Source organism: Odontesthes bonariensis, chromosome 13 (assembly GCF_027942865.1).
Source record: "Odontesthes bonariensis isolate fOdoBon6 chromosome 13, fOdoBon6.hap1, whole genome shotgun sequence".
NCBI classification, from domain to species: domain Eukaryota; kingdom Metazoa; phylum Chordata; class Actinopteri; order Atheriniformes; family Atherinopsidae; genus Odontesthes; species Odontesthes bonariensis.
In genome coordinates this window covers 9,115,072-9,139,945 of record NC_134518.1, presented here as the reverse complement: position 1 = coordinate 9,139,945, position 24,874 = coordinate 9,115,072, and the positions used below count along the sequence as shown (strand labels likewise).

The 24,874-nt window shown below is 41.3% G+C and overlaps 1 protein-coding gene across 2 annotated transcripts in view; it reads right to left on the bottom strand.

Annotated features, from left to right (window-relative positions):
* Positions 1 to 20,865, bottom strand: part of il1rapl2 (interleukin 1 receptor accessory protein-like 2) — a 516,058-nt gene extending 495,193 nt beyond the window's left edge. For both annotated transcript variants that reach the window (XM_075480861.1, XM_075480862.1), the window contains exon 1: positions 19,552 to 20,865. The gene's annotated coding sequence lies outside the window, so the exon portion shown is untranslated. The remainder of the gene's footprint in view (positions 1 to 19,551) is intronic.
* Positions 20,866 to 24,874: the final 4,009 nt, after the last annotated feature.

Sequence of the window (24,874 nt, the reverse complement as noted above, 5' to 3'; positions counted from 1 at the left end):
GACCAGGTGCCACATCAAAGTGAGGCAACGTTGTGTGGTCATAGTCACCGGCTATTCGGCACAATCAGCCATAGCAGGTCTTTTATAAGAAGCTTGTAAAAACGCCACCACTGAAAAGATAGAAAGATTTATATGCGGAAATATGCAGTTCATTGTTACTGTTTCTGGGGAGGGGGATTAGCGACTTATGATGAACTGGAGCCACAATATAAAACTCCAGGTTATACTACAGTCTCATCATACATACAGTACAGCTGTGTGACACAATCTATGAAAAGATAAGATGAAGATAAGGCACAGCGATGCTTAAATACATTTGAGGAATTGAGCGTTTATTTTCACTTTCATTTAAACTTGACATCTTATGTCTAAAGAAAAACTGCAAAGAAACTAGTGCAGCTATGCTAACTTAATAGCTGCAACCCTGGTGCCTCATTACAGCAGAGCCATTTCCAATCACTACGGAAAGCAAATAAGCAGCTTTAGAAACATCTATGGAGATTTGTGGGTTCAGCTCGTCCTCAGTATGGATTTTGAAAATGCAATACTTTGTGCAACCACTGGATTTGCTGGTGGTGCAGCAGCTAACAGGCAAATAATGGCTTGTTTACAACTTGAAACACAAGGTGTAGGACTTGATTTAGGACTGCATGCCCAAAGCTTGATTTACAGCCCCTCAACAATGTGCCAGCATGCAAGTTTTTAAAGCAGCTTGTGGTATCATGCAGTTAATAATGCAGTTTCTAACAAGGACAGATATGAAAAGTCTTTTTCAAGTCACTTTTCATTATTTGAACACAGAATGAAAAATCCCACCAGTGTTTCCTCCAGAGACAAAGTAAAGCTGCTTTATTTATATAGCACATTTCATACACTGAGGTAAATCAAAGTGCTTTATAAAGTACAACCATATTATGAGAGTCATTAGATTAAAACAAAACATGATGAGAACATTTGCACTGTGGGCTTTGGCGTTGCTGATGCCTGTGCCTCTGAGTCCAGCCAAAAATTAAAGAACATAACTAAAACATTTAAAATTGATTAAAAAAAATAGAGAGAAGAGGCACAGAACAATAATGATAATTACCATCAACACCAAAATGACCGATTTTAACAGTTTTAGTGATGCTTAAAAGTCAGTTTGCAACCATTACAATAAAGAATAGGCAATGTAGACAAGGACTATATTTAGTTCAAACTCAAAAGTGGTCAGGATTTGTCGAACATCACCTGAAAGATTATTCCGATCTGTGCTGCATGATGACAAAATGCTGCTTCACTGTGTTTCGTTCTCACTCTTGGGACAGTCAGTAGGCCAATCCCAGATGTCCTTTGGGTCCTACATGGTTCATATGTAAGTCACAAGTACATCAGAGCTGTATCGGTGCTCTGAACCATAGAAAGACTTGTATCAAAGCTGAGAATTTTTTATATTGGTTCTCCGAGTGACAGGCAGACAATGTGACGACTGGATTAATTGTGTTTCCGTTTCTATTTTCCAAGTTTCATCAGCACTCTTGCAGCAGCATTCTAAATGTGCAGAATTTGTTTGATTCAGCTTGTTCTGAAAGCCCTGTAAGAAGATCATTGCAGAAATCTAGTCTGCTGTTAATAAGGTGTGTGTGTCTTCCAAGGTCTTCCAAGTTATTGATCTGATGTGGCTGTGGAAATTTAAATCGGAGTCCGGAATACCACCAAGGATTCTTGCTTGATACTGAAGTATAACATCGAGATACCCAAGGTGAGAACGGTCATTCTGTATTTATTTTTGCCGCCCAAAAACTGCCATGTTAATCTTATCTCTGAATTGAGATAACTTTGCTGCATCCAGATTTGCTCAAAAAAGTTAGACAGAGATTCAACAGGTCCATAATCCCAGTACATATAAGTATATATATATATACACACACATCTTGTGTGACATCTGCATGGTTAAATTAGGCTACATTATTTCAAATCATTTACCTAAATGGAAGCATAAAGAGACTGAACGATAGTGGTCCAAAAAAGGATCTGTGTACAAGACCACATGTCATGGCCATTTGCTCTGACCCATAGTTACCAGTGGAACTAAAGATGTGATTTAAAACATTTTAGGACATTTCCAGAGAGTTCTACCCTGTTCTTCGAGATATGTAACAGAGTTCTGTGGCTCATTGTATTAAAAGCAAGACAAAAAGTGATATTTAGGAACGTTTTTTTCTTTTCATAATTACCGTATTTTTATCTTCTAAGTAGTCAGTGTCTCATCTGCAGTGGACAGCAGTCAGAGTTTTCTTTGTTTGGAGAATCAGGGAGGATTTGTTGAGAGCAAAGTGAGATGACTGCTGCTCAAAAGGCAGCTCAACAAAAGAACATATCATACATTAAGTATCTATCATTGCTCCTTATCTCTTTAAGTTTGTCTTGGGCATTCGAAGATCCCCCATGATCCTGGAGGTTGTACGGGGGGGGGGGGGTTTGGATCACAAGAACAGCATATAAATGAATAATAAATTAATAATAAATAGTCTGACATTTGATTCTTGAACCAAGTCGCTTTGATTCAGTTTGTAATCAGCATATAAGATGTGTCAGCAGGCCTTTAGGCATTACATTCTCCTTGTTAGGCTTGTTTGTCTGATCAAATTTATGTATCTTACTGTAATTTTTGCATTAAAATCAGGAACATCTTGTCTCAGAGTGATGCAGAAAAACTAGTCCATGCATTTGTTACTTCAAGATTGGACTACTGTAATTCTTTATTATTGGGCTGTCCCACATATTCTCTGAAAAGCCTTCAGTTGATCCAAAATGCTGCAGCCAGTTAACTAACAGGAGAGATCATATTTCTCCAGTTTAAGCTTCTCTTCATTGGCTCCCTGTTAAATTCAGAATAGAATTTAAGATTATTCTCCTTACATATAAAGCTCTTGCTCCATCATATCTTAAAGATCTCATTGTAAGATATTTTCCTAACAGAGCACTTCGTTCCCAAACTGCAGGTTTACTTGAGGTTCCCAGAGTTTCTAAAAGTAGAATGGGAGGCAGAGCCTTCAGTTATCAGGCCCCTCTCTTGTGGAATAAGCTGCCAGTAAATGTCCAGGAAGCAGACACCCTTTCCACTTTTAAGACCAGGCTCAAAACTTTCCTTTTTGATAAAGCTTATAGTTAGGGATGGCTCAGGTGATCCTGAAACATCCCATAGTTAAGCTGCTATAGGCCTAGACTGCTGGGGGGGCTCATCTGTCACACCTTTCCTCACTTTACGCTCTTTATGTATATGTGACATTATTGTGGTCATTAACTCGTGTTTCCCTGTTCCAACAGATATCCTTTGAATGGTGTTACAATGCCGCAGCCCCCTCCCCCCCTCTCCCCCTCTCCCCTTTCTGTCTTCTCAAACCCCAGCTGGTCGAGGCAGATGGCCACCCTTCCTGAGTCTGGTTCTGCCAGAGGTTTCTTCCTGTTAAAAGGGAGTCGTTTCTCTCCACAGTCGCCTCAGGCACGCTCAGGCCGGGAGATTGGACCGAAAAAGAAAAAGTTTTCAGTGCAATCTGTTGGTTTCCTTAGCTAGAAAATTGTTTTTGATTTGGCTCTATATGAACGAATTGGATTATTTTATGAATAATTATGATTACAATTAATTGAATTCCAATTGGCTTGAATTGGACTTATTATCTAAGTGCCTTGAGATGACATTTGTTGTATTTGGCGCTATATAAATAAAAATGAATTTAATTGAATTGAATTGAATTGAATTGAATTGAATTGAATTGGATGAAAACATCAGCATCCCAGCAAGTGAAATCCTCCCTCACCATCTGAAATTAACCATGCTGTGAATGAACGCAGGGAATTGTTTAGCTGTATCTCGGAGTGATCGGAGCTTCCGATCCCTGTCACTGTGCTCTGATCTCGGGGGTGCAGACCCTTACAGTCACAGCATGGGATATTGACAAGGATCAGACGTTTTCAGTCCCAGAGATGCCTGAATACATGCTCACCTACATCAAGAGCATGGTGCTTTTCCAACGCTGAACAGGGATTTCACAAATACAAATACTGAGGTTTTCACCTTGTGCTGTTTTGTTTTTTCATTTGTTTTGTTTTTATTTATTTGTACTGTTGACTTTCCACTGAATAAAGCTGACATCCCAGCTGACACAGCTGCAGGTAAACCAGTTCATCAGAGAACTCAAGGACCTATTCCACTTGGTTGCAAATGAACATAAAGACGACATCCATTCTTTTTTCTTTTTTTATATATGTTATTTTTTATGCCTTTATTGGACAGGATAGTTGAAGTGAGAGACAGGAAGCAGGGGGCAGAGAGAGGGGGAACGACATGCAGTAAAGGGCCGTCCGATGTGGGACTTGAACCGATGCCGACTGCAGCGAGGACTGCAGCCTCGCTACATACATGGGGCACCTGCACAACCCACTACACCACCGACCACCCCAGATGACATCCATTTTTCTATACCTGTTAAATCCAACTCTAGTCATGGGGGGCTTGGAGCCTATCCCAGCTGTCATTGGGCGAGACACAGGGTACACCCTGTACGGGTCACCAGTCCATCACAGGGCCACAAAGAGACAAACGAGATAAAGAACCGTCCACGCTGACACTCGCTCCAAGGGACGATTCATAGTCACCAATTAACCTGACATGCATGTTTGTGGGTAGTGGGAGGAAGCTGGAGTACCCGAGAGAACCCACACATACACATGCAAACTCCCAACAGAAAGGCCCCAGACGGGATTTGAACCAGGAACCCTCTTGCTGTGAGGCAACGATGCTGGCCACCCACCACCCCTGGGAGAGGTTCTTGTTCTATAAGGTCCACATGGAGAGCTGCACTCCAGTAAATCGACATCTGAAGAAAGAATTATGCTGCACACGTGCTGAATGAATCTACAGTCAAGTCCAAGCAGTCAGAAAAAATGCAGACGTTTCATTGCAGAGAGCCTTGTGTACAGCCTCTGGTGACGACATATATACGCGACAGACGGCAAACCAATTAAATTTGATACCCACAAACTTAGCTTTTCACTGCTGGTTGTTGCACTGTGGGAGGAAGAAGCCTGAGCACCTGGAGTAGGAACATTGAAACTTTGCACAGGCCGGCCCCGGCAGACCAACAGCTTCTAACCCAGAACTTTTTGGCTGTGATGTAACTGACCTCACCAATGCACCGTCCTCTTTCACAGCACCTGTGTTTGCTTTTTTTTCACTTTATTCCAGTTGCAGCTCAACAGGTTTCAGTGAGAACACTCACGAGTTGTGGGACATGAGCCAAAGTAAGGTCAAGAACACATTATTCAGAACACTGGTAAACAATGAAAAGAAATACAATGGAGATAAAAGAACACTCAAAGTAGTTTGCTCAAGCACAGATGCCATGAGCTTAAAACCCACCATACTTTTTCAAAATCGTGACAAAGTAGAATCAGCAGATAAATGTGTCAAATCAGTTCTGCAGGATGCTGATCTTTGCCATATTATGTCTGCTGTTTTAACAGGTTGGGTTTGCACTGTTGCTGCTGTGTACACTATTGCTCTATTTGATCAGAATCCATAGGGATTGGCCTGTCAGACCATGTTAAGTCAACTAAGGATAGGCTACGCACACTGGTGGAAGTACTGTGGGGGAACTGGAGAGTCACAGTGAGGAAGAGGAGGAAGGGAAGGAGGGGTAATGGAGCAAGAGGACAAGATAAGGGGGAAAAACAGGCATGAAGTGATAAAAGGAGTATAAAATCGCTCTATTTTATAGTTTCATGCAATCAAAAATCATATTCAACTTTATGTATCTAATCTTACTAAGCTTTCAATGAATAAAGCCACTTTCTTTCGATAAAAATTTTAAAAAAAATCTCCAACAATTAGCAGCTTTCCAGAAAAGCTGTAACTATACCTTCCTCTGAAGAAGATTACCACAAAAGCCCTGTGACCACTAAGCATCGCTTTTCTGCCTCCTCCCCACTGTCTACCCTGCAGAAAGGCAGTGGCACATTATACTGACCCTCACTTTGTCAGGGTAATTCTAGTTCATGTAAACAAAAGCAAACTAAAGACCCAGCTGATGTTTAGGGTAGCTTCATCAGAATTGAAAAATCAAATCATCGATTCCTTGTCAATGTGTTGTCTTAATGATCTATTACCAGAGACAGAAAAAAAGAAGGGAAATGAGTGACTTCATTGGGAATCAAGTTGTACTGAAACACAGTAGATGTGAGCACAGATAGTAAGAGAGAAAAAAACAGATGATTGGCTGAATGTGGCAGAACGCAAATACAATATTTAGTACTCTAAATACTGCATAGAAACATAGAGATGCTTAACCGTTCTGTCTAAAAATAACAGGGTATGATTTTTGGTGCACATAACACATCCCTAGAATAAATATTCTCTAATGTGTGTGATGTATTATGTCAAGATAAGCTGAGTTGTGATGTGTTCCTCACAGCTGTAGGACTGACCAGGCATCTGTTTGTTGAGGGCAGAATTCCCCCCGGAACGTCTTACCACTGCACTCCCACCAACAGCACACACACATACACAAGCATATATATATATATATATATATATATACGCAAACATAGCATCCAATATTATCATTTCTAAATGAGTGTTTGTGTGATGAGGCAGCTCCGCCTAACAGAAAAGGATCTCTTGATTTAGTCACATGAGAAAAGACGGAAATTCCTAAACTGATGGAGATAAACACACACACACTTTCTATCTCTGCTCCAACCCTGCTCAATAAGCCCAAACTTAGAAGAGCAAAGGGAATTATATAATAATAATGTGTATAAACAGAATCTTTAATAGCATCGTGAGTAAATGTCTTCAAGCTACACATGGAGTTTCTTGGAATTTCACACATTTATTTCCTGGTTAGCTGCTTGCTAATGTTTCATATTCTTAAGGTTTTACTATAAACTGCTTTGCGCAAAACCTGTTTAGCTTATACAGCACTCACCATGACAACTAAATCCTTATTCTCCTGAGCAGTCACAATGAAATTGTCTAGCTGCTTGAAACAGAACGGTTTATGTCCCACCAGAAAAATGCAATATTCGTTCTGTTGCACAGGTTTCTACAACTTATCCCACAAGGGCACAAAGGAAATATACAGTGTCACTCTGGTAACCAGTATAATTAAGCATATTGCCTCTTTTGGCAAACCTTGACTGTGCAAAGTGACCCAAAGGTCTAACATGAGGACAGTTAATAACTGTGATCCAGGCGTTGGGACTGGCAAGATAACTGATGCTGCAAGAAAACTCCTGTTTATTTTCAGGGTTGCTGTGGGAAGCATCCTTAAGCACCAGCAAATGTCCCTTCCATGGGGGTTAATAATAAAGCTGGATGGGTAGAAAGTGTAAAAACCTAAATCAAGTCAATCTTTGAAACATAAGCTGTCTATACTTGATGAAATACCTTCAGCACAATGTCAGAGCTCAGACATACACAGCCTACAGAGGTCATCATGGAGTACACCATCATTCAACCTAATAATCTTAATCCAAGCCCTGATGTCAGCAGCCCCCATCCACCTCATGCTGACTAAGAGCAAGACACTGAATCACTGAATCCTTAAGAGCTGCAGGGCTCCAAGCGGAGCAGTGGCCAACATCCACAGAGATAAGAACTGACCCAGAGGAATCCTAACAGTTCAAAAACAATGTGCATTACAAGTAGTAGATGCAGCAGAGGAAGTGCAAACCCTTATCTGGATGTTTGGCAGTTGTCTGATGCTTAAGGAGAAAGCTGCATCTCTCTCTCTGAAAGCTGAAGTAAAAATAAATTCTTCCATGTAAGGTGTGCTTTATTTGCGGTACCGCAGAAGCTCTGCGTTTAGACGGGATTTGATTAGGTTGTGGAGCTTCTTGCAGCTTAAATTAACCCATTAATGAGTGAACACTTAACATTTTGAGTAGTTCAAATTTATGTTGGACATGTAGTTGGCAAATACACCTTGATGTGAAAGATTTTATCATTAATGAGTTAATAGGCATGATGCAGTTAATGGAATTAGATTTGCAGGTACTTTATGCACAAATTCCCTGTTAATTTTTACATTTATTTATATATATATTTGTGTGTGTAGATATCAAATACACAACAACACAAAAGCCTTGATCCATTGCTTTTTTTTTCTTCCAAGTAGCTAAACTTTCTTGTTATCTTTTGAAGTGGCCTTGAACAAAGTTCTCCTGGCTTTCTGAAGATCTTTCTTTTAAAACTTTTTTTGGAAGTCGGCTGCCTTTTCAGTCAGCTTCACTTTATTCCGTTACCCAACTTAAAGGATGAACCAATATTGTCTACACATAACAGACAAGTTTTCGAAAAATGAGTTTTCAGTATCTTGAGATATCTTGAGGCACTTTGTGACTTGCAGCCAATCGGGAAGATGTATTATTTGTTCCAATTCTGTAATGCCAAATGACACAAGAAGTGGACTGAATATCAGAGCCAACAGGTCTTATGGAGGGATGAATCCTGAGGGATGAATCCTGAAGACGACTCTTGTGTAAGAGGTTTCAGGTCGTGTTGGTCACAATATAAATTGTCTGTATATTTTTTTTAAATTGTCAAGCTCATTTGATTTGTTACTGACTGTGTTTTTGGATAGTTAAATGCCTGTTTTCCAAATTCAGTGCTGACAATGAGCGTAGGTTTTTCTTTTTGAAGCAAAGCCAATAACTTTCTATACTTTTTAAAGGACACAGGTCCAACTTCTGATGGCATTCAAAGTGACCAACAGTGGTACTAATTGTGCATGCTTCCATCTTTGCTTATGGAGGTGATAAAAAAAATACGCTTGATCACTGCAACCACATCTAAAGCTGAAGTCAGGAGATAGATTTGGGTGTTTAGTATAAAGTTTAAACTGTAAATAGGAGAATCTGTAAACTTGCACTATCCAAAGGAGGCAAATTCCACCTACCAGCACCTCGACAACACACTGACCAGTTTGTTGCACTTCAACCTTTACAAAAGCAACAGCGTGCAAGCAGAAATGAGTTGTTTCTTGGGGTTTGGGTGTGTTTTTTTGTTTTTTAGGACTTACTGCAATCTTGCTGTTGTCTTGACAACTTCAAAATGTTCCAGGTAGATCACCAAGATAACCTTGCTTAGCTCCTAACTATTAATTGTAGATTCAGGAGACATACATTATAAGAGACTAGCATTATTCCTCTTGTTTTAACCTAATCTGTCTTTTTTTACAGCCAAAGTGTATGAATCACACACCCATAACATTCATTTTAATAGACCTGTCAAGAGGTGACATTGGCACTTATCATAAGTTTGGAACATGTCCATTACAAACTTCAATAAAGTTCTATTTACATAAGAAGGTTTAACCTTCAGAAATACAGATGAAAATCAAAGTTTATGAAATACAACATATTCTATCATGACATACCTAGCCACAAGCCTTTGTGGCAAAGTTACAAATACATAAAAAATGACCTCAATGGCGTTGCTACTTCCAGGCAGGCAAATTTATTCTGTTTTTATATGTTGTGGTATGCAATTAACCACCAGGTTGAATGTATTTCTGCCTCTAGTTTCTTTCATATGACACAAAAATAAAGACTCTTTGATCCTTTCAGCATGCATGACATTAAATTATCCTGGAGTTTCACAGTCGTGAAAGGTTCCTACATTGTGTGACATCACTTTGATCAGAATTGCTCTTTGAAATTTTGCAATACACAAGTCATAATGGTGTCCCATATGCAATGTAGCACACAAGTGATAAGACTGAAGATGTGAAAGCAATATCTCAGATAACAAACATAACAGGAGCCCTAGAGAAAGTGGGTGTCCCAAAGTGAATTGAAGACCACTTCTTACCACTGGAATCCACATACTTTAATATATATACAAATATAAAAGTATATTTTGGCCTAAAAGTTATTTTGTCTTTGTTTCCACCTGAGAAAGCATCACCAAACTCAGTTGGCAGTTTTTAAAGCCAAAGTGGGCTCTGTTGACAGGAGAATGTAGCAACATTATAAGTCTCTGTGTCCTCATCCCCAAAAAAGTGTGAAATTTTAAGTGAACACCTGTTCAACAACCTGTTCAAACAACTTCTCATCTGTACATCTGCAAAATTCAAACAGAGATAAAGCAAAATAATGCTAACTCAGGTTTAGTCATATTGGTACAACCCCGTCTCCAGTAAAAGATGCTGTCATTTGATAATTTTAGCAACCAAAACATGTTTAGTATTAATGATTCACATGCATTTAACACTGAGTCATGTATTTTTCCCAAACCCCAAGTAGGTATTTTTTATTCATAACATTAATCAGGTATTTCATTGCCTGGTTATTCAGGTTTAGAATGTAACACAAACCTCACCAAGAGGCTGAACTGCATATGTGAAAGCAGAGAATAATGGGAAAAGTTTCTTGTTTTTGAAAGGTAGTTTCTTACATTTCTTGAACTCAAGATCAGGTGAAAGTGCATATTTTAGTTACATATATTTATCACAAACAATAGCTGGCTATTTGTTAGTAGATAAAGCCACCTAAGCATGTTTGAGCATGTCACAGAATTCAATCCATCCATTTTCTGTCCCTGCTTATCCCAGCTGTCATTGAGCGAGAGGCGGGGTACACCCTGGACGGTTCACCAGTCCGTCACAGGGCCATACAGACACAAACGAGACAGACAACCATGTCATAAAATTGACCAGACGAAAAGAAAGTAAAATGGGAACATAAGGCATGTAAGAAACAAACCTGAAATACCTACATCACGAACTGTCCGGAACACAGATACTGCACTTGTCTTTGGGCCAACTTATTGCATGTATTTTTGGGATCTAGAAACTTGAAATGTCTTTCCCTACCAGCTGGTTTGACCAGTAGAATGTACAAGCTTTGAAAAAGTGCTATGCAAGTTGCATTATTAACAGATACGGTATGGGTCTTGAACAACAAATGTGAACATATATGACCTATTCCAACCATTACTTGACAATTATAACCCTCCAAAGATGACAAAATAATGATAATGCTTAATCCAACCTCCATTCTAGTCATTAGAAATGATGACCTCAGCTCAGAGTCCATTCGCTAGTTGTAAAGGACCTTTTAGTCTTAATAATGTTCTAAGCCTATAGCACATAGCAGCCTGCCTCTCTGAAATTACTTTTCAATACAGCTCACTTATTGCTTTCCAATTACCTGCAGATGTAGCTGTCACGTCCATGGGGTTTTCCCCATGTTTTTAGTTCTTTTGTGTTTTATCATGTTTTAGTTTATAACTTGTCTTAGTTTTTAAGTTCATGTTCAGTTCTTAAGTTTTGCCATGTTTTAGTTTTGCCATTGTTTTCCCCACAGTTTCTGTTACCTCAGTCCCCATGTTTAGTTTATTAGCTCGTCTGCGACACCCATGTTCGATTCTCTCAGCTGCATCCATTCACTCATCAGTTCCCACAGTATTTAGGCTCTCTGGTTTCTCACAGTCTTTGTGAAATCCTTCACCGTCTTCGCCAAGCCAAGCCAAGCCAAGCCAAGCCAAGCCAAGCCAAGCCAAGCCAAGCCAAGCCAAGCCAAGCCAAGCCAAGCCAAGCCAAGCCAAGCCAAGCCAAGCATTTGTTTTTTTTGTCACAGTCATACTCATGTTTTGGTTCCACAGTCTATTTTTTTTCACACGGCGGACTATGCGGCATTTTGGGAGCTGGTTGGGGACTTCGGGCACCGCTCGGGACCGAGCAGCACCTCCTGGCAAAAACTGGACATAGCAAATTATCTTCTGGACTTTTTACAGAAGCGGGTCCTGCAGAACATGTCGGTTGTGTCACCCATCTGGGCGGAGGTGAGGAGTATACAGCGTGGTGCTGGACATTTTTGGCATGGAGCCAGAAAAAGTAGCTGCGCTGTACACATCCTCCCTCACCTCTCCAGCATCACAGCCCAAAGACCCTCAGCCCAGAGAGCTAGAGCCCAGAGAGCCACAGCTTCGAGCCCCTCTCTCCCACCCACATTTTGGGATGTCTGGAATACATCCCTTGTCTGGCCGCCCGCTGGGCGGTCTCCGGACGGTCTCCGGACGTTCCTGCCACGTCACTGGATGTCTGGCCATCCGCCAGATCGGCTCCTGCCGCCATGTCGCCGGAATTCTGGCCGACCACCTCCAGTTTTGAGTTCCTCCCTTCCTCCCACCCACAGGTTTTTGGGTTGTCTGGGATACATCCCTTTGGGGGGGGTTCCCCATGTTTTTAGTTATTTTGTGTTTTATCATGTCTTAGTTTTTAAGTTCATGTTTAGTTAAGTTTTGCCCTGCATCCATTCACTCATGAGTTCCCGCAGTATTTAGGCTCTCTGGTTTCTCAGTCTTTGTGAAATCCTTCACCTGCCACGTCAAGCTAAGTACCTTCATGTTATGTCAAGCCAAGTCTTTTGGGGTTTTTGTTTTGTTTTTTTGTCAGTTATACTCATGTTTTGTTTCCAAAGTCTAGTTTTGTCATCCGGCTCAGCCGCGCTTTGTTTTGACTTTTTTTTTTTAATTAATAAACCAAGTTCGCTTTCTGAAAATTTGCATCCGTGTCCTTCCACGCCTCACACTCCACCCACTGTGACAGTAGCATAATTACTGGCTGAATCAAATTCACTGGTGACACTTTGTTTTTTTTTTTATGAATAGCATTTATATGTTGAATTGATGTTTGAGATGGACTGCAGGCAAACATGCCAAACATGTTGATAGAAATATGGCCTCAATCAATTTAATAGAAAAGAGAACTGAATCACAGCTAATATTCTTTTAAAATGTAGTTTCACAATAGCAATTCAGTTGTACAGAAACATCAATTTTAGGAGGCAAGGTTGCTCATGGAGTATACCCACATTCAGGCTCCATGCGCTGCTGAACATCATGCAGAATGACTCAAAGCAGTTACTAAATTGAGCTTGTGGTGAGACTGTTGTGTCAGCCAGTTTGCTTTGAGGTTTCGTCTGAAGCTACAGAGTGGTGGCTCCAAAAAAATAGCTGGAGGTGACTGTCAGCAAGCACACTTGTTTTTACCAAGCATGACGGTACTGTGTGTAATGCTTCTTGCAAGAGCAAGAGGGGTCAACCAACAGCAAGTAACACTGGCGAGTGTCCTTCCCTTGGGGGAAATGCCTCTTCATTGGTGTTTAGGAACCCATTTGGAACTGTGTTACGTCTGAAATCTGAGTTTATTTTTACTTGTTTCTCAGAGGATTTCAAACGAACAACCATAAGTGGGAAGAATAACCAAAGCAAAGGGGTCACATTTAAAATCACTCAAATATATAGTCATCAAGCTTATAGCTCATTAAAAGCATCCTCCATCTGTTTCTTTCTCCCTCCCTCCATCCCTTTGTCGTCCAGGCCAGTGCTCTTCTTTTCGTTCATTACCAGCAACTCTTGGTGCCTCGTCATCCCTTACACAATTTATGGATCTCCCATCCCTCTCTTCTCTGCTGTCTTCATGTCTCTAAATCTGCCACCCCTTCTTACTTCACCATATCTCCTCTGTTCTCATTTTACATCTCCTACTGTTTTATTCTTTTTTTGTTTTGTTAATAGTCCAACATGGTGGATAAAACATTTAGAGGAACTATAGTGCCTTTTTAGACCTTATTTCACCGGCTACGCTGGGATTCAATATATCACAGGAGCATCAGGTGAGAAAATGAATTAGCTTTACCATGGAGCAATTATACTGCTAAGCAGCAGTAACTCCGTCAGCACTGAGCTCCTCTTCTCCTCTTCTCCTCTTCCTCTGTTTGTCACTCTTCCACTTTCCATCATCTATCTTAGGTTCCTCTTTTTCCCTATCTGCTATAATTGCACAATTCTTTTTGTTTCTGAACTCTCCATTCATGCCTCCTTTCTACTTTTCTGTCTCTATTTGATCTATTATTGTCATTGTGTTGGCTCATTAGCACAAGCACCACACATCTTTAAGGTTAAAGGAGTTTTTATTATTATGCATTTTCAGCATTCTACTTCATCATCATCATAGTTTATTAATAGAGCACATTTAAAATAACCTCAGTCGACCAAAGTGCTGTACAGAAGCAAAAGCATAATAAAAATAATCATAAACACAACAACAACAAATACAACACAAGGGATACTAATCATTCAATATAAAATAAATTAAGATTAAAAGTGAAAATAAAGAGTAAGAGGGATAAAGAGAAAGCAAGAGAGCCAAGATTCCTAGCTCAGCTGGGAGTGAATGCCAATGAGAAGAGATGCGTTTTGAGGAGTGTTTTAAAATGCTCAACAGACTGTGCAGCTCTAACATGGAGAGGTAGGCTGTTCCACAGCTTAGGAGCCGCTACTGAGAAGGCTCGGTCTCCACGAGTGGAGAGCCTGGACCTAGGTACTGCCAGGGGCAGCTGGTTTGACAACCGAAGTGTCCTTGCAGAATTGTCGAGCTGTAGAAGCTCTGATAAATAAGGTAGTGCCAAACCATTTACACATTTAAAAGCAATTAATAAAACCTTAAACTGAATCCTAAAATTAACAGGCAGCCAGTGTAAAGAGGCAAAGACAGGGGTGATGTGCTCACGCCTTTTCTTTCCAGACAGCAAGCGGGCAGCAGCATTTTGAACGACCTGCAAACGGCGCAATGCTGTCTGGTCAAGCCCAACAAAGACGGAATTACAATAATCTAAACGTGATGTAATAAAAGTGTGAATTAATCTTTCATGGACATTTCCTAGGAGATAAGCTTTCGCTTTTGCCAACAGTCTAAGTAGAAAGAAGCTTGTCTTGACTATATAGGATATCTGTTTATCAAACCTAAAGTTACTTTCTAGCATAACGCCAAGGTTCCTTGCAAAAAGATGACAATAAAACTTAAGGGAGCCAATGGCACTGTCAGATCCATCTAGCAGATTTTGTTGACCAAATAAAATTATTTCAGTTTTGCCTTTGTTCAAAGACAGAAAGTTTACTTCCATCCAAGTCTGGATATCTTTAAGGCAATCTAGTAGAGCCTGAACAAAGGCTCGCTCATTTGTCTTTAGGGGTAAATAGATTTGTACATCATCGGCAAAGCAATGAAAAGAGATGTTGTACTTTCTAAAAATGGATCCCAAGGGCATCGTATATAACGAGAAGAGGAGGGGGCCTAAAACAAAACCTTGAGGCACTCCACAACTTAGGGGGGAAGTGGCCAAAGAGTACTGGCCAGTTGGACAGAGAAGCTCCTGTCTGAGAGATAGGACTGAAACCACTTCAAAACAGTGCCTCTAATACCCACACAGGTGTTCAAACGAGACAGAAGAATTTTATAATCCACTGTGTCAAAGGCAGCTGTCAGATCCAAAAGGACCAGGACAGCAGAGCCACCAGAGTCAGCTGTCAAAAGAAGATCATTAATAATTTTTAAAAGCGCCGTTTCTGTACTATGGCGTAACTTGAACCCGGACTGGAACTTCTCTGAAGTACCATTTTGATTAATAAAAGATTGAAGCTGTTCATATACCACCTTCTCCAAGATCTTAGAAAGAAAAGGAAGCTTGGAGATGGGCCTAAAGTTTGATAGAATTGTTTGGTCAAGGTTATGCTTTTTGATGAGGGACTGAACCACAGCATGTTTTAAAGCAGCTGGAACACAGCCGGACATCAAAGATGAATTCATCAGATTCACAACACAAGGGCCAATGGTATGGAAAACCTCCTTAAAAAGGTAGGGTGGGATGCTATCAAGAGGACAATAGGAGAGACTGAGGTGCTGTAAAACATCAGTTAAAAATAAGAGGGAGACTTGCTCAAATTTCTCAATAACAGCAGGGCATATAGGAGGGACAGCAGGATCTGATGCAGACGGCAAAAGAGAAGAACTAATATCAGGAATTTTTTCAATAAAAAATTTCAGGAAATCTTCGCACAGTTTGGATGAAGGAGTAATAGCACTGTGATCACAAGGATTCAAAAGATTATTCAAAGTAATAGAAATAGAAAAAGTATAGAAACTGAGGTTTATGACTGTTATCTGACACAAGATTGGCTAGAAACTGACTTTTAGCAGATTTGACAGCTTTTTGATATTCGAAGAGACTTTCATTATCTAAGGAAACTTGTAAATTATTATTCTTCCACTTTCTCTCGGCAAGTCTACACGTGCGTCTTGGTGGTGTCATACAGTCAAGGCTCACCTCCTGACTTAGAGCGTTTGCACCTAAAGGGAGCCACTGATTCTAATATGTCAGTACAGATTCCATTAAACATGTCCAAGAGTTTATCAGAAGTGAGACTACAGTCGTAATCCTGCAGTGCAGAGTTACAAAAAGCTACAGAGAATTCATAGGCAGTTGAAGGGTTAATTGTGCGCACACGATGCTACCCCACCACCTCGGCCGGTGGTACGGGGGGAGCTGAAATACACACAATCCGGTGGGAGCAGTTCAGAGAACTGGATAGACTCACCGATCTGAATCCACATCTCCGTCAAACATCCAACGTAACAAACATTGCAGAACCGGTAGATGGCAAGCTGCACATGCTGGAGCCATCATGAAGTCCTAGGCCCTCCACCACCGTGCTTCACCACAAGAAACATTAACCTCAGATCTAGTAACCTACATGTTTGGTTTTGCTGAAGATTTAGATTGTCCAACAAGGCAGGACTGTCAATGTGTGTGTGTGTTTATTTTTTCCTGGAATAGCTGTAAAGATTCAAAAGTATATACATTTTTACATAATTTCTTGTCTGACAGCGATGTTGTTGCATGTTCAATCAAAACCTCTCAACACCATTTTTAGAGATCTCGTCGCTGCATCCTGGGCTTGTGGTATCTGGGCATGTTGTCAGGCAATGCAAGGCTGCCTATACAAAACCCATATGCTGTTCAGCAAGACATTCCCCATGTGGGTTGTGGAGTGGGTTCCAGGACACCTTCGGAGGTTCTTTGTCCACATCCTGACTGGTCAGAGCTCTTGTGGCAGCATGAGGAGTACCTATTAAAAATTAGGTGATCATGATCTCATGATATAGTTGCCAGTCATCTGTGATTCTCTCCTGTGTTCTTTGTGCAGTGCTTTCCTCCATTCTCAGTCCTTACTGTTGGCAGACCTTCTACTTCTCTCTTTTCCTACTCTGAACCCACAAGTATGTATTATTTCACCACGAAAAGTCTGATATACAAATACAAATAACTTGTGTGCACAAGCACTTTGTTCATGGCCCCTCATGTTCATCTTGTGACCCAATAAACGGGATGTGGCCCCTAGGCTGGGAACCACTTCAACCACACATCAAATACACACTGCATATGAAATGCTGCTTTATGTGCGTTCGTATTAATGATTCATGTATTTAATCAATAACAATATTCTCAGTCACCAGATACATTTAGCTGCAGATGGAGTGCTTTTACTTTTGAGATGTTTACAAACGCTTAGGTTTTAAATTCCTGACTCCAATAAGTAATGGATTATTTAAACATTAGTGTCTTGTTTCTGTCTCCATTTCCTGCGTTTTTCTCTCACGACTGCATCCCTTTTGTAAACGGCCCATCCGCATCCCAGTAACAGATGGCTGATGTTGGTCAATGTGACGGAGTCGTTCTGCTGCCAGTTCATCTACCGACTGGTCTGATCTATAAAACACTGGGCTCACATAATAAATCAACATACTCACACACACAGACCTGCACCTCTGGTGGGTGCTAAGTCTCCCTCTGTTCTGACAATTGATGTGCACCTTGTTGCTAAACGGCTGATAAAATTAAACCTTGTGCATCCTTTCCTTTTGTGTGTGTGTGTGTGTGTGTGTGTGTGGGCGCATGAATGCCCTCCTGGTGCATTGTAGCACACACACTTTGAAAGATACAAATGCACTCTGTTTTCCTCTCTCCTCTCAAACGCACCATTAATACTATAAGCCTACACTTTCTGTCACAGATCTCTGGCACACATACACATGTTTGTTCCTTCATCCCTATGGGGACACATTGGCAAAAGGCATTTTCTAGCCCCTTACCCAAACTTAAATATCAAAATCGAATCCACAACCCTGACCCTGAACCTAAACATAACTGAATTCATAACCCTTACCTTTGATCCAAGTCGTGACCCTCGAAAATCATTCTGCATCCATGGGAACCACAATTTGGTCCCCATGTTTACAGGAACTCCCAATAAAGTCGGTATCCTGTCAGCTTTCGGTCCCCATTGTGATACCAAAACACACGCACACATAAACTCTCTTTCCTTGTGCAACCTTACAGAGAGGGAAAAAGAGAGGGAGAGACGAAGGGAGAGAAAGCACCTGCTTGTGCTGTAAAGCACTCACACAAACAGCGTCTGTGTTTCCAAAGACTTGAACAAATGGGAAAATTATACAGTTGATTGTAAACGGCACCCTTTCACCCAAAGGTGCATCACACCAGCCAGCTCAACGGAATTCTTTGAGCACATAAGTGTATGCTGAAGTTCACCAACATGCTAACTCGCAAATTTAGTAGTAGTCTTTCAGTGTTTTAATGATAGGGTTAAGGGCAAATAAGGAACAGGTCATTTCATGTAAAGGCAGTTACTAAACAGACTTGTGATATTTCTCATTCACGAGCTGAGAGACATTAAAATGACCACAAAAGCTGCTAAACAAACACAAAAGAAATGCAAATAATTGTAAAAAGATGCCAAGTTGCTTTAGGAAGACAAAGAAAGACAATATGACTTTAGAGATGCAGATGAGATGCAAAGGAGCCGCAAAAAATGTTTAACAACCAAAGACTTCAAATTATCCCGAAGACAAGGGGAGGACCTCAGAGAGAGAGATTCAAAGTCTCCATAAAAGACATACACAGCTATTAGAGGAGCATGCCAAAAAAAAAAAAAAAAGAATATTTAAAATTAAAAAAAAAATAAAAAGAAACGACACGAAAAAGAAAATCGATTAAAGACAGGAAAGCCACACAATATCTATAAATGACAGTAAAATGATGCAGTTGTGTCCTCATCGGAGTGTGTGGGTGTTTTGCTCCTCCACAGGAGACTTTGGGGACCTTTTACATGTCTGTACTCAGGGGCCACTGTTTCATAATATATCTACAATTGAAGATTGGAAAAAAGATTAAGTATGAATATGAACTCATTAAAACAGTTTTCCTGAACCTCCATCTGGCTCTTTAGATGTGAATACTCTCCGCGTTCCTTTTCTTTCCAGAGGCGAATCTGTTTCATGTTACACATACTCACGTGCAGTTTGATGATGCCTAATGGCTTTGGATAGGAGTCAAGGCCGCAAATTGTCCTGTCACAGGGTTAAAGAGTTGATTTTTTTTCAACCCAAGTTTTCCTTTTCGTTGGCCTCTCACGTGTGCGCGGATACAAATCCACCGCAATCCACTGAGCGACCCACACACACGCACGCACATGCACAAACTCAAGCTCCGTCTGTGAGCCTTCTGGGTCTCTCACCTCTAACGCGCACGCACGGACCAATCGCACGCACGGGCTACATTTTCTCTTTCCACCTCTCCAACACTTGGCATCACACACAAACAGCCCGTGAAGTAAATCCTTCACACAGGCGCGCGGTATCCCCTTACCTGGCGTTACGGTGGAACTAATCCCGAATCCAAAACGGCGCAGATGGCAGAATCTTGACCAGACGAAAACGAGACGAAATAATCCCACCACCAAATCTGACCTGCGGTGACAAATTCCTCCGCTCCAAAGTGACAGGAGGAGGGAAGGATAAACAGCTGAAGAGGGTAGTCTCTTTTTCACCTCTCTGTACTCTCTAACAGACAGCCTCTGTACGGGAAATAAACCTTTCCCCTCGCCTTCCTTCTCCAAGATGTTGGAAGGCGAAAGTCTGCTCCAGTTAACTGCAGTTACGCATCCCGCTCTCTTTTTTGCTCTCCTCCGCCCTCAGTCTATCCCGCTTCTGTCTCTCAGGACGGGACGTAAGACAGAGACAAGCAGGTAGACCTCTGCGCTCGGCCTGTCTCTGTCCGGGGAAGTGGTGTGGAGGAGTCGCTCTACTTTGCGCAGCCAAAAATAACTTCCAATCTCCAAACTGGAATCCCGGGAAACACTTGCGCCACAATAATCTCCACTAAATTCTCGCAATGTTCACACAGCTGAGCTGTTGTGAAGATTCTAAGTTTATATTCATTCTTGTTGTACTTTATGGTACTTTCTTCCCTTGTGCTACCCCGCAGATTTAAGGTAGTCACATCGACCTCAAAGAAAGATTGTCGAAGGTTGATATTTATTGCTTTACGATCTCTTCAACAGTCGTGTAATGTTCCTAAGTGGGTGGAAACATTAAACATTGATATATGCGCTTTTTAAGACTGAGCTTTTGCCGGTATGATGAGATAATAATGAGCAGGTTCTAACTTTACAGGTTCAGTACATCGATTAGTCAATTAATCAATCCAGATGTGCTGCCGGAGAAGCATCGCCTCCTGCCAAGAGCTGCAAACTGCAGTGCAGGCTTCACCTTCCTTCTTAAATCCCCCCCACAAGTCCAAGTCTCTCGGGTGATAATGTCCAATAATCAATCAACCAGTCAGCTCGTTAGCAATATTAATCAACCCACATAAGAGATCAATTAATTAGAGTGAAAACAAGCAACGAAAAGATGTTGAAAATGAGAGAGCGCGTGCTCCCCATTTCTCCCGTCTTTATACTTTTCTTTCCCCCCAGTAATCCGTCCCTTGCAGGTCAGAGGGCTCTGCCTCTTCTCTTCTAACAAGATGGAATCCCGGGCTCCGCTTAAAATGCCAAAATCACACACAGAGAGACAGAGACAGGTACATAACAAGAATCCACTTGGAATGAGTTTTGGAAATCCGTTTTGCAGTGCTGGGAGCAGCGGGACAGAAGGAAATGCGCGAAGCCCTGAGCCGCTTCTTTTGGGTTGTCCTCCAAAGGAGCGGAGGGGGCGGGGGTAGGGGGACGGGGAGCTGGATCTCCTCCCTTTTGCGCTACAGAGTGGACAGAAAGATGGGCAGACAAGAGGAGCAACAAGAGGGAAGTGTCCGCCTCTGTGATTAGAACGGAAAAGGAGAAGTAACCCTAATTTTGGCTCCGAGGTTGCACCAACCTCTCGCTTTTTCTTTTTGCCTTTCGCAGATGTAAAATACTTCCCCTCCACGACTGCCTTCAGATACTTCACCACCTGCCCGGAGGAGGACCGATAAGACACATATAATATCTCATCTCTCGCAGAGAATTTTATGTTAAGTGTTTAAAGAGAGCGCAGAGAAGCCACAGATAGACATAGATAGCGCTGTGAGCAAAGGAAAGAAATAAGGAATTTTTTTCCTCCGCGCGTGCTGATACTCAAACCCGCAGTTCTTGCCTGATAGCAAACACCTTCTTATGCCCAAACAAGTGACTGATGTTGGAGATTAGAAACCAAATAGAAATGGATGGGATATTGTCGCTGTTCCTTCAGCACCACCAGAAACGTGCGCGCGCGCAGGGAAAGACTGTTTTCTTTTACTGAACTGTAGCTGCACTCTGAAGTTCAAATCTATGCGTGCACCCGTGGCTTTGTTTTCCTTTCCTCTATATTGAGCTTGGACATGACAGGCTTTACTGTCAGGAGCACGAGGAAAGATTGCGAGACAGAAAAGAGGTTTAAGTAGAAAGATTAGAGAGGTGGGCAGATAACAAAGGGAGTGCTGTATGTGGTGGAGAGAGGCAGAGCAACTGTGGAAGTGTTGCTGTTGGGCTTTTGGTGTTTCAGGATGGTGAACAGTGCCACATTGTTGCCCCCTATTGGCCATAGAGAGAAATGATCTCCAGGGTTGACGAAGAAACCAAAACTGAGTGAAGTGAAGGTGTGATGCACTACGGAGGAAGGATACAGCTCAGTACTTGAAGCCAGTATCGAAAATTATGTAGATAAATTACATATACAGTTTCTCTAAATGTTGTTTTTTATTTTCAATTTTATGAATGAAAACATAATTCCCTTCAAAATAGCTCAGAAATAAAAAAAAAAAAAGTTTTCTCATCTGACCTGTACATATTTTTATAGATGTGTGCAGTTTAAACGGATTAGGCTTAGAGAATCGTTATCATTTGAGTTAAAATAAGCACACCATTAATTGTTGGATATGCAAGTCTTGGAAAAAATAAAATAAAAAATGATGGAATCACTACATTTTAAAGATGTTCATTCAGGTCATTTATTATTTGGGGTGGGCGGAAATCACAGAAATTAAACAAAACTATTATTGAATATTATGGCTTTGTACCTGAACAAGTCTAAACATTAAGGCCGAATATGCAAATAAGTCTTCATTTCACAGAGCTGTTCTACGAAACCATGGAAAGGATTCTAAAAAATTTTAAGAAAGTAATTCAGGGGGCTGTCTGTGGCGTAGTGGGTACAGCAGACGCTCCATGTACAGAGGCTATAGTCCTCGTGCAGCTGGCCCCGGTTCGAATCCCGCATCGGACGGCCCTTTGCTGCGTGTTATTTCCCTCTCTCTGCCCTTTGCTTCCTGTCTCTCTTCACTCTCCTATAATAAAGGCATAAAAAGATTTAAAAAACAAAAGAAAGTAATTCAACTCAGAGTGTGGCTAAAGTGTGTGTTTCTCCCCGTCAGCTGAGCTCAAATTTGGAGCAAGTACAAACAAAATGGGAAGATTGTAAAAAGGAAACATACAGCTCGACCAAGGAAGACGTCAAAGCATCAGGACAGAAAACTCAATGTCTTGAAAATAGAAAGTGGACAAAAAAAAAAAGAAAAACAAATGGCCAGAAAGAGGAGTCAGTGGAGAAGCGAGAAGAGTCATGGACAGTGGATGGTTGGATGAAAGTGATATTCAGTGATCAATCACTGATCTGCATTGGACAAGGAGATGATGCTGGAACTTTAGATGACGGATATGAAGAAAACAAATTCTCTCCATCACTGATGAGTTGGGGTTGATGTCAGGTGAAGGACCAGGGGAGATGGCAGTGATTGCCTCTACGGTATTTATACAGATGGACAGTTTTGGACAGCTTTCTCATTCTATCAGTTGAAAGAAGGTTTGGTGATGCTGAGGTAATGTTTCAGGATCATAATGCATCTTTAAGGGCGTTCAAATGTTTCTTCAGGAAAGAAACCGTCTCAATCTTGTCACATTCATGGGGTTTTCCCCCTGTTTTTGGTTTTGTGTTTTTATCCGTAGTCATGTCTTAGTTTAACGTTTAGTTAAGTTTTGTCATTGCTTTTCCCTCACTTCCCATGTCAGGTCATTAGTTCACTCACATCACCTGTTTTCATTGTCCCCAGCTGCACTTATTCACCAATCACCCAGTTCAGTATTTAGTTTCCAGGTTTCCCCTTTTGTTTTGTGAATTCCTTCTCTGTCTTCACACGCCACGCCACGCCACGCCACGCCACAACTAAGTGCTTTTGTTCATGCCATGTCTAGTCATTTGTTTTTTTCTGGTCACAGTCATATTCATATTTTTGTCCCCACAGTCTAGTTTTTTCATCCCGCTCAGCCGCGCCTTTTGTTAACCTTGTTTTTTTTTAATAAACCAAGTTTGCTTCACACCTCTGGAGTCACATCCGTGTCCTGCAAACCCAACACTGACAAATCTGAGGTCAAATTTATCGTATGGAAAGATATCATCCATAACAAGGCTCCATCCTGCGAAGCTGATACGACAAACTGGAACCTGACTGAGGAAGAGTATTCTTTTTCTGTAGTGACGTCCCTAAAGAGTTCAAGCTGTTATTTAAAGGGGATAGAGAATCAAAATCATCTTTTTCACGTTTTTGGTGTTAGTTCTGAGTCTCCCCGCTGTGGGGAGTACACACGAAGTGCCAGCAAGTGTCAAAACCTGTTTCAAGTACTCCCTTTTTTGAATATCCCCCAGAAAAAGTGCCAATCCGTTTTTGTGAAAAAGTGATGTCACTTTTTCAGCAATCGTCCCCCCACACCCAAATCCACAGCCACTCCCTTTCAGACACGCTCCTTCGGCGAGAAACAGGAACTGGTGTGCCTTCCAAGGCTGTGAAAGCGGACTACGATTGTTACATATTCTTCCCCCGGAAAGCAATGTTCGCAATCAATGGCTTTTATTTATTTTTAACAGCATCCCCAGTACATACAACCGCCGACTTTTCCTTTGCTCTGCGCATTTCACGGAGTACAGTTTCACAAACCTTGCACGATTCCGAGCAGGCTTCAGTCGGAATTTTGCTCAGTACAGGGTCAGTTCCGACAGGGACAGACACAGACTACAGCGAGTTGTGCGCTCCGCTGAGAAGGTGATCGGCTGCACGTCTCCAGGACTATGGGGCGAGCAGGTCGGATCACAGCTGACCCTTCTCACCCTGCACATGGACTATTTGCACCACTCCCCTCGGGCAGGAGGCTTCGGTCCATTCGGACCAGAACCTCCAGTCACAAAAACAGTTTTTTCCCTCTTGCAGTTGGACTTACGAACACTTCATAATCACCTCATAACCTGCCCCAGTCACTTTACCATCATTAAAATTGCACTAATGAAGCTGCACTGTTGTTTCTCTGTATATTGGATACTGTGTATTGTTGTACACACCTTGTACATTTTATATTCATATATTTTTATTCTTTATTTTTTATTATTATATCCTATGTTACATGTTTGCACCTTACGCCGCAGCAAATTCCTAGTTAGTGAACACTGTTCACTAACAATGGCAATAAAACAAATTCTGATTCTGATTCTGAACAAAATCAACCCCAGCAATCAGTACAGCCTGTAAGTATCACATTTTATTTAGTTTGAAATGTGTGTTGTGCCATATTCCTGTTGTAAGAATTGCACGTTAGCTCTGGCTTGTTCGTCTAAAGGGAATGAGCTTTCTTTTCAATCAGTGTATTACTCTATAGCTCTGTTTTCAGTGAGAGCAAGGGCAGCCA